At 39.5% G+C, this 10,511-nt stretch overlaps 1 long non-coding RNA gene across 1 annotated transcript; it reads right to left on the bottom strand.

Moving 5' to 3' along the window:
- Positions 1-529: 529 nt before the first annotated feature.
- On the bottom strand, positions 530-6,492 carry LOC116353110 (uncharacterized). Its single transcript, XR_004202485.1, has 2 exons — positions 6,261-6,492; positions 530-3,465 (listed from the first exon to the last, which is right to left on the bottom strand). It is a non-coding gene; the product is annotated as an uncharacterized LOC116353110 (long non-coding RNA).
- Positions 6,493-10,511: the final 4,019 nt, after the last annotated feature.

The following is a 10,511-nucleotide window of genomic DNA, read 5'->3' as shown; positions in this document are numbered from 1 at the left end:
AATATGAATTACCGAAGACCTCCACAGCTTTTTTGAAAGATATGTAACAACATTGTACTAATGGCACAATAACAATTGCTTATTACTTTACACAAGCGTTTTAATATTTCATAAAATGATTGTACATAAATGTTTTTAGATGTAATATTAAATAGGTTCCCCATCACGGTCTGTCTATACGATAATTATATATATCAAGGCATCCAATTTGTGTGTCACAGTGAATTGTTATTCTGCATGGTATTGGATCCGTCTCGGTCGAAAGAGCAGCCCTTGCCTGCGGCTGGAGCAATAGCAGGTGTGTCTATTGGCCTGATGAGAGCCAGACAAAGCGCTTGGGTTCACACAAATGATACAGACAGCTGCGAGCTACCACTGCCACAAACTGAGAATGTGTTAAAGAGAAAGTGTTAACGTTTTTACCCGTATCATGAGCTTGGAGAGGGCATAATAAAAAATAATTATGTTTTTTCCCTTAACTTTTTGTCTGATGTTTGACTTCTTAAAACAAGAAACTAAAAAGGCAATGCATCGTAATTACTTTTATTATGAAAGGAAAGAGGCTCAAGGCAAGCATAATACATGTTCAAAAGAAGGCTCTAACGTTGACAGTGAATACTGTACTGTACCAACTAAATAACAGCAGCATCAACATGCGTAAAGCACTCAACATGCTTGGAGGGGAATCTTTGCAAAAACATGCAGAGACACTTGTGCACAGAAAGGTACCACTAAACTGATACATTGTGATAGGAAAAGGCCACAGTATATCACAAGAACATCACATGTCAAAGTGTGAAAGCACACTCATTTGGTAGGTGTATGACATCTGCTTGAAGTGCATAACATATTTTTCTGTCATCTATTGACTATCTGTAAACATGCTACTCTATAAGGCGTACAGTTAAGGAGTTGCCCAAATAAAGAGCCACAGACATTGTCCATAAAGGGATCGTTCAAGGTGTGATAATCTGTTCAGATGTAGCACACTGCTAACATGCCATCTGTAGGCAGTGATATGCTTTATTTTATTTCAGATATGAAAAGGATATTACATAGAACTATAGCAAGATGCTATCTACGACAGAACTACTGGAATGAATCTTTCGACTCATTTCCCTAAAATGCTCATCCAGATGTTCATAATTAGGCACAAGTTACGGCACAGTAAACATTTCAATAAACCTCATTTGGTCATTCAGATTTATGACTCTGGATCCTTTACATTAAAAGTGATTTGTCATTTTTTTGTTTGCAGACATTGAATAGTTAACACTTATCCCACTGCTGACATCAAACATCTAAGGCCCATTGAAGCCTCCCTAAAAAATAATGAAGTCTCTTTAAAGGATACTTTGAAACATTGTCTACCTCTCTTTCCACAATGGCAAGAAAACAAAGAACTTGGGTGACAAAGATATGGATATCAATGTTATGTTATAGGCTGGCTGATGTTAAAGGAAATATCTGTCTTCCAATTTCAAAAAGTATCAACCAGCTCAATGAGGGTCAGGGTCTTTGTGAGTGCACAAGGCGCTGGTTGGCCAAAGTGGACAATTGAAGTAAAAAATTCCACAGGATACACTGTTTATACACTGAGGACCTTGCCGCAAACAAGCAACTTTATAGCTTCAAGCGGCATTCAAATGTTTTCCTTGTTCTTACATGGAGTTTTATTCCTTTACTACTACAAGTACACAATTGAAATGTAGGCCTATTTGCAGGAGGAACTGTTGCATAGAGCACCTGTAGCCCTTTCCTGCAGTCAAATGACAAAAAGTGGTCTCATGGGTGGAATGTTATTAATATTTATCATAGTTTCATAATTAATAAACATCCAGTGTTGCTATGTCAAACGGTTGTGTTATATTTCAGTATTCTGTGATGTATATAAAATGTAATATTGGGATGCAAACTCAAAATTGAATACATTTCAACTCTATATCTGATTTGGTAAAATTGTCTTATTTTTTTAACCCATAACCATGTGTGTAAGGTGTATACATTTTTTCTGAGTATATTTGTTTAAGACTACTAAGAAACTCTGTGTGACCCTAGTTTAGCCCACCGCAGTAAAAGGTTAAGGGGATGGGGTAGTGAAATAATGCAATAGTAGTGGCAACGAGTTGAGTGCCTGGAGTGTGTCTTCGGGAGTTAGATTTGATAGCAGGTACCTTAGATGATGCCTATAGTGTTAGGCATTTGGTAGAAGTGTTGGCCATTTGGTAGAAGATGTTCCTTATAAGTGATTCCATACGAAATCAGAACAAATAAAATACCATGATTTAGGGATTTTCGCAACATTTAATCCACAGAATGGTCCTTTGGAGGAAAGCATAACTGAGAATTACTGAATCAAAGTTGCCATATTATGGCATTTTTGCCTTACCCAGGGCCTCCTGTAAGACTCCATAATCTTTCATCTGTAGATGCTAAAAAGCTAAAATTGGTGTCATATTAAACTTTAACGCTTGCTCTGTAATATGAGTATTATTATGATTTCAATAACATTTTTGTACATTAATTTATGAATATTTAAAAATACAAACATCAATATATTGTTGAACATAATATACTCTATTTTTATTTTATTGACCGTTTCATATTGAGAAATTGGCACAGCAGGCAATGTAACCAATCACAGCCCTCCTTTTACTTGCATCATTGCACATCATGCAAATTTAAGGACTCCTGGGAAAGGCCAAAATGTCATAAATATGACAACTTAGATCAATTATTTCTCAATTATGCTTTTAGATACAAATGTCAAATATATGTCAACAATCTTTCTTACAAAGGACCATTCTATGGATGAAATCTTTTTTTAAATCTGCAAAATGATGGCCTTTTTTTGTCCTGGTTTCGTATGGAATCAATCGCATGTATTGTCATTAGGGTAATAAGGGCTGGCAATTACTGCTTATGACTGCAGTAAATGGTGAAGCAATTGATACAACATGTTACAATAGAGCAGACAAAGAAAGGTCTTAGGTGATGCATGCTCGAAGGCTGCCTCTAATCCAAAGGTGTCACTGGTGGTTTGGCACCAGCAGTCATACGGCATGTGGTCCTTGGGCAAAATGGATAAACAAAGTTGCTTCTCGAGCATTGCAATATTTGACAGTGCTTCAGTGTCAAGGGAGCTCCTTCTCCACACGGAGAAGGACACTGCAATACAGTGTCGAGGGAGCTCCTTAGGTCCTCCTTAGACAATGCGGTAGTCAAACGTGTCCTTCTCCGTGTGGTCTGTCCAGTTGGAGGAGGGCATGCTGCGGTATGGGTCCAGTAGGATGCGGAAGCAGCGCACGATGAGCAAGGCCAGGGCGATGAAGAGGAGGAGGACGAAGACAAAGGCAGCCTTCCCCTCAGCCATCCTGGACCCCTCATCCATTTCGTCACTGCTCCTCCTGCCTTCCTCAGATAATCACTTTCAGATGTGGTAAGATACTGGAGCACTGGTGGCTCCTGTAGTGAAAGCCAAACCAATCAAATATGAGTAAATGCAATGTATATAATCAGTGGCGACCTGTCATTCAGGGCAGGTGGGGCTTGCCTGTTTTGCATGTTATTTTGGCATTAATACGTGTCACATATCAGTTTGCAAACAATGCAACAAAAAAAATATCATTGAATTAATTAAGCCGCATACAAACATGGTCTCTTTTTTGTTTTCTTGAGTAAGGCAGCTCCAAAATGCAGGTGTTTCAGCTCAGCTTAGCTTAGTGCTTTCTGTGGTGGTGGGGCAAGCCAGAAAATATGGAGCATTGTGCCGTGATTGGCTCAGTGTTCTGTTACTCATGGGGACACTACGTCACCACCAAGTCTAAGGGTAGACATCGAAAATTCTATCCCCTTGGGTGCTGCCATAGAGTTACATTAGAAGTGCCCATCCAAGAAGGCTCAAGGTCATTGGCCACAGATAAAATGACATCAAGTCCCATTATACAGTAGCTTTGAATAAACTGATCATGTCAACATCATACTTTCAAAATATTAGCAAGCAGTCATCATCATGAATCAAGTCGACAATCTACAGGCAAATCCCTTTAAACCCTTGTCATATGAAGAGAAATAATGAAGAGAAATTATAGATTGAGCACTGATGCATTCTTCGCCCATCGCCCATTGGACATAAACATTACAGAACAAGTTGGAAATCGCAAATTCAACAATGAGTGGTTTTGAAAGAATCAGCGGCTAACTGGAAGTACTGGAAAGCAATCATTAGCCTGCAATTCATTGGAGTGGTTGTGGCTGTGTGGTCCCAAGTCTAAGATTAAGGGTGTCTTTTCCTAGTTTAAAATGATAAACATTTAACATTGGCCATGCTGTTAATGAAGCAAGATTTGTGCCGCGCTCAAAACAACTTTTAACTCAGAACTGCAAAATCTGACTTTAGTGAGTTCAAGACAATTGGGAACTCGGGTAAAATACATTTTTAACTTTCATCCAACTCGGAATTGTAAATCCGGAATTTGAGCCTCTATCTAGAGCTACAACCTTAACAACCTTAAGATCACAGACATCAACAAGATTCAACCATTTTGTCCCCCAGAGTTTCCAGTTGTCTTGAAAGCACAATAAATCCAGAGGATGACAGACTGATGACAAAATTGTTCAAGTGAGCACATCACAAGGTGAGTCCAAAAATGTATTGTATGATGCTGCATAAATTATTTAATATGCCAGGGAGATAGTATTACTTTCCTTGCTACAGTATGTATACATATGTGTATGTTGTGTAGTAAGCTGTTAGAAGCCCATATGCCAATACTTGGTCTATTTTTCACCTCTTAATTTCACCCGACCAAGATTTACATGCTTTGAATAGTTCAGGCTCCAAGCAGCAACATTGTGTTAGAATGTTTTGCTCTCTCGATTGTGAGCTTTAAGAGGCTCTTTTGGGCAGGATTTAGGCCTCATGGTTCTGTAAGCATTAAGCGTTGTCACAGAGATTGAGAACGTCACCTGGGAGGGGATGACAGGCAAAGCCGGTAGTGTTATGTGATGGCTTATGGTGAGGATGAAGACGAAAGAGCCCGTTGTTCTAGACATATCTCTGCCAGTGACTCTCGGGAGAGAAGCCTTCAACCCTGCTTCTCTGTGACGGGCAGAGGATGAACATCCTGTAATCCATCACACTTAGGACTCAAGAATGATATTTCACCCTGCTGACTTATTGTGTTGCTAGAGGAAAGTGACAGATGATGTGGCAGTAAGCACAGCCGAAGGAAAAGGAACCAAAACGAATGTCTGGTTTACGGTAAACAAAAATTCAGTCTGATGTAAATCGATATTAGTTAATACAATATAATTGTTGATGAATTTAAGCTAATATCCATGTCTTACTATGATGAAATTAATAATTTAGACTACAAAAAAGAGAGAACATGTTTAAGCAGTGTTTTTGATATAGGCTACCTTCTTCAGTTCTTTAATTCTGTCCCTTCAAGGTACTATTGTTGAGCAATTAAGTCTAGCAACCGCATGTTTAGGCAATATAAAATCAAGTCTCCTCACATTTACTTGACCATTTTGCATTGTCGTTGCATTACTGAAGCCTCAGTTACAAAAAAAAAATCGGGGAGGCAGTTGACACATTAAAGAATATGATTGTTCATGCCTGTGTAGACATGAACAGAGTTTACTATCAAAGTGGCAAGAGAATGAGTTTTGGTTTGATTTATGACTTACTATTCAATTCTACAGCTGACTTCTAGTGTCATTTTGTAGGGTGGGCTGTAAACAGCATTAATTAAATATATTTTTTTATTAGTCAAACTGGAGAGAATAATACTATTGTATGATGGGTTCCATACGTTTATTATTGATTCTACAGTGTCGAGAATGCATATTCTAGGTTATATCTCATAACAAACACATAATTGCCTGGGATCGACTGACTTGAAATAATGTGACAGAATGGCACGTGTTGCGCATTGACAAGACACACCATTTTGAAAATAGAAAACAAGCTATTTTTAGAAAACAGGACACACCCTTAAATAAATGTTTAATTATTTTCTGATAGAGTGTTATTGTATCAGGGCAACATTGGGAAATTAAAAGGAAAATTCAAGGTATTCTCTCGCCTGTGCGCAGGTGCCAAAATGACAATACACAAAAATAGGCAAGTTTTTCTCTGTCACTCAATGAGCAGCATGGCATTGAAACGCTAAAATAAATTACCAAAACATTATTCAAAATAATGAATGTATTAGGCCTACTTTAGACTAGCGAGAAGATGGCGTGACGCTTACCTGTTGTATCAGAAGAGCGCGGGAAATTCCGTCAGCGCGCGCACCAAAGTCAATACATTTATGAATAGCCTCATATTTTTCAGTATTTTGCGAGAAAAACAATAACAAGCATTTTATCTAAACATACCCTGCTCTCCATTTTCAATCTCTTTCTTTCAAGCTGTTAATATTTCTGCCTGCTCATCCACCCAGAGCTTTAGTCGTCCCCCTCACGCACTCCCACCAAAGTGATGTAGTAGGCTATCTCGTTGCCAGTGGCAACCTGTTGCCATAGTAATCCATCCTTACAGGTGTAAGTGCACGAGAGAAAGCAAGGTGTGGTTCTGTCTGTGTGTTTCATGACATAGCAAATTGATAAGCTTCTGTTTGAGACATACGAATAACTGGTTCTTCCACAACCTTATTGTTAGATCATTGTAAAATGTGCAGTTTATCTCTATAAATAGAGAGATAACACATCAAAAACACTTAATTCTGGCCTTTGATATATATATATTTTTTACTTCGCTGCAAGAAACATGTAGAGAACCTTTGCACCTTTGCATCTTGGTTTTGACTCATATCCCATTCCCCGAGTCCCCCGATAGTCCAGGCTACCAAAGTATTGCCTAATACCCTAATTATTTTTCATAAATAAACAATGATGACCATGCAAGTCAGTTTCTCAATGGTCTGTGAGTAATAGGCTACAAGAGACATACCTCACTGGTAAGATGTGATTGAATTACTTGATTCATAATATAAGCAGACCAATACTGTTTTGGGTCACAGAGAGTGGGTTATTTGACCTCAGTGTTCGATGAGCATGATTTGCTCTGAGCCAGATGTCAAGCAGTTAGTCTTCCACATTTAAGAATGATGGGTCAGACTGCTTGAAAAAAAACAAATCCACGTTGAAGTTGTTCACTAATCTAAAACTCACTGATGGGCCTGGCATACAAAGCCCCACAGAGCTCTCTGGTGGTTATTTTGTGCATTGCGGTTTAAAGCACACAACGGTGACGCACGCTGAATGTATAAAACAGGAACCCTTGCTCTTTACATGACATATACTGACCAGGTGAATCCAGGTGAAAGCTATGGTCCCCTATTGATCTCAACTATTAAATCCACTTCAATCAGTGTAGGAGGAAGGGAAGGAGACAGGTCAAAGAAGGATTTTTAAACCTTGAGACATGGATTGTGTACGTGTGCCATTCAGAGGGTGAATGGGCAAGACAAAATATTTAAGCGCCTTTGAACGGGGTATGGTAGTAGGTGCCAGGTGCACCGGTTTGAGTGTGTCAAGAACTGCAACACTGCTGGGTTTTTCACGCTCAACAGTTTCCCTTGTGTATCAAGAATGGTCCACCACACAAAGGACATCCAGCCAACTTGACAAAACTGTGGGAGGCATTGGAGTCAACATGGGACAACATCCCTGTGGAATGCTTTCAACACTTTGTAGAGTCCATGCCAGATGAATTGAGGCTGTTCTGACTGCAAAAGGGGATGCAACTCAATATTAGGAAGGTGTTCCTAATGTTTTGTACACTCAGTGTATAAGAATATACTGTATAACCTGGTATTGAGCCTCAGGCGTTTAGTTACCGGACAGCGATGGGCCTATACCAGTGCTGTCATTGGCTCAAAGGGAAGCTGAATCTCAATAAATCTACACCCTCACTGCATGCAGGCTATTATTATGCAAAAACAATACACGTATAGGCAAACAATAGTTTATGTGCAAGTAAGAATCAAAGATTGACTCATTTGTTGATTCCTATGGAAGTTCCACTGTTAACACTTCTGTAGCCGCTGACTGTTTTTTGCTTTCTTTCCAATGGAGAACTGAAAACACAGTCTTTGATTAGCTACCCTCCTAATTAGGAGACATTTTCACTTCATGTTCTTTTATGGAAATGAATTGAAATGAACACCATTCATATCAAACACCATTTGCATAGTTCATTCAAGAAGCTATATACTCAAGAAGCTGGCTACATTTGACCATAACACTTTAGCTCACACACCAAAATCAAACCCATATGAATTTACATTTGAAAGAGGAGAATAATAAATATATTTTACCCAGGGGGTATGTGGTTACAGAACAGATGAAACAATATTCAAACATGCACTCACACCATCCCTTGATAGATGCTTTTCATGTTGGCTACATAGTTTACAGAGCTTTAAAGTCACATTTCTACTGATAAATGAGTGGGCACATGTGCACACACATACCCTTTCATGTGAAACACACAAACCACAGGAGGCTGCTGAGGGGAGGATGGCTCATAACGTCTGGATTCAAGTGAATGGAATGGTATCATACATGTTTTTGATGAGTTCAATACCATTCCATTTATTCCGTGCCAGCCGTTACTGAGCCCATCCTCCCCAATTAGTTTTTTTTAATCCCTTTGGTGCAATTTTCACAAGTATGTGGTACATTTTTACAACTCTTAGTACAAAACTCAAAATAGATCATCAAAAAGGCAGTCGTTTCAAATCTCTAAGCACATTTTCAATTGACTAAGGCCTAGATTTGATTAGATCATGCGTCAACTGGCAATAGCCGACACCCACATAGCTGATATTTTGGTTGTGTCAAAGCTGATGTTTTGGCTGTGTCGGAGGTGTAACTGCATTGGAGATGTCAAAATCTGTGAGCAACTCCTCTTGATCAGTCACAAAGTCGTAGGCCTACCCCTCCCGGCTGACATCTGATTGAACAACAACACACAAAATCAGTCACTTTTTCACCAAACTTTATCAGTGTTTCAGAAATACAGTGGGGCAAAAAAGTATTTAGTCAGCCACCAATTGTGCTTGTTCTCCCACTTAAAAAGATGAGAGGCCTGTTTTCATCATAGGTACATTTCAACTATGACACACAAAATGAGGAAAATAAATAAATCCAGAAAATCACATTGTAGGATTTTTTATGAATTTATTTGCAAATTATGGTGGAAAATAAGTATTTGGTCAATAACAAAAGTTTATCTCAATACTTTGTTATGTACCCTTTGTTGGCAATGACAGAGGTCAAACGTTTTCTATAAGTCTTCACAAGGTTTTCACACACCGTTGCTGGTATTTTGGCCCATTCCTCCATGCAGATCTCCTCTAGAGCAGTGATGTTTTGGGGCTGTTGCTGGGCAACACGGACTTTCAACTCCCTCCAAAGATTTTCTATGGGGTTGAGATCTGGAGACTCCAGGACCTTGAAATGCTTCTTACAAAGCCACTCCTTCGTTGCCCGGGCGGTGTGTTTGGGATCATTGTCATGCTGAAAGACCCAGCCACGTTTAATCTTCAATGCCCTTGCTGATGGAAGAAGGTTTTCACTCAAAATCTCACGATACATGGCCCCATTCATTTTTTCCTTTACACGGATCAGTTGTCCTTGTCCCTTTGCAGAAAAATTAGCCCCAAAGCATGATGTTTCCACCCCCATGCTTCACAGTAGGTATGGTGTTCTTTGGATGCAACTCAGCATTCTTTGTCCTCCAAACACGACGAGTTGAGTTTTTACCAAAAAGTTATATTTTGGTTTCATCTGACCATATGACATTCTCCCAATCTTCTTCTGGATCATCCAAATGCTCACTAGCAAACGGGCCTGGACATGTACTGGCTTAAGCAGGGGGACACGTCTGGCACTGCAGGATTTGAGTCCCTGGCGGCGTAGTGTGTTACTGATGGTAGGCTTTGTTACTTTGGTCCCAGCTCTCTGCAGGTCATTCACTAGGTCCCCCCGTGTGGTTCTGGGATTTTTGCTCACCGTTCTTGTGATCATTTTGACCCCACGGGGTGAGATCTTGCGTGGAGTCCCAGATCGAGGGAGATTATCAGTGGTCTTGTATGTCTTCCATTTCCTTATAATTGCTCCCACAGTTGATTTCTTCAAACCAAGCTGCTTACCTATTGCAGATTCAGTCTTCCCAGCCTGGTGCAGGTCTACCATTTTGTTTCTGGTGTCCTTTGACAGCTCTTTGGTCTTGGCCATAGTGGAGTTTGGAGTGTGACTGTTTGAGGTTGTGGACAGGTGTCTTTTATACTGGAGGACAGAGGAGCCTCTTCAAGAAGAAGTTACAGGTCTGTGAGAGCCAGAAATCTTGCTGGTTTGTAGGTGACCAAAAACTTTGTCTTCCACCATAATTTGCAAATAAATCCTACAATGATATTTTCTGTATTTTTCTTTCTCATTTTGTCTGTCATAGTTGAAGTGTACCTATGATGAAAATTACAGGCCTCTCTCATCTT

The sequence above is a fragment of the Oncorhynchus kisutch genome, linkage group LG13 (genome assembly GCF_002021735.2).
Source record: "Oncorhynchus kisutch isolate 150728-3 linkage group LG13, Okis_V2, whole genome shotgun sequence".
Taxonomy (NCBI): Eukaryota; Metazoa; Chordata; class Actinopteri; order Salmoniformes; family Salmonidae; genus Oncorhynchus; species Oncorhynchus kisutch.
This window is presented reverse-complemented; position numbering and strand designations above follow the sequence as displayed.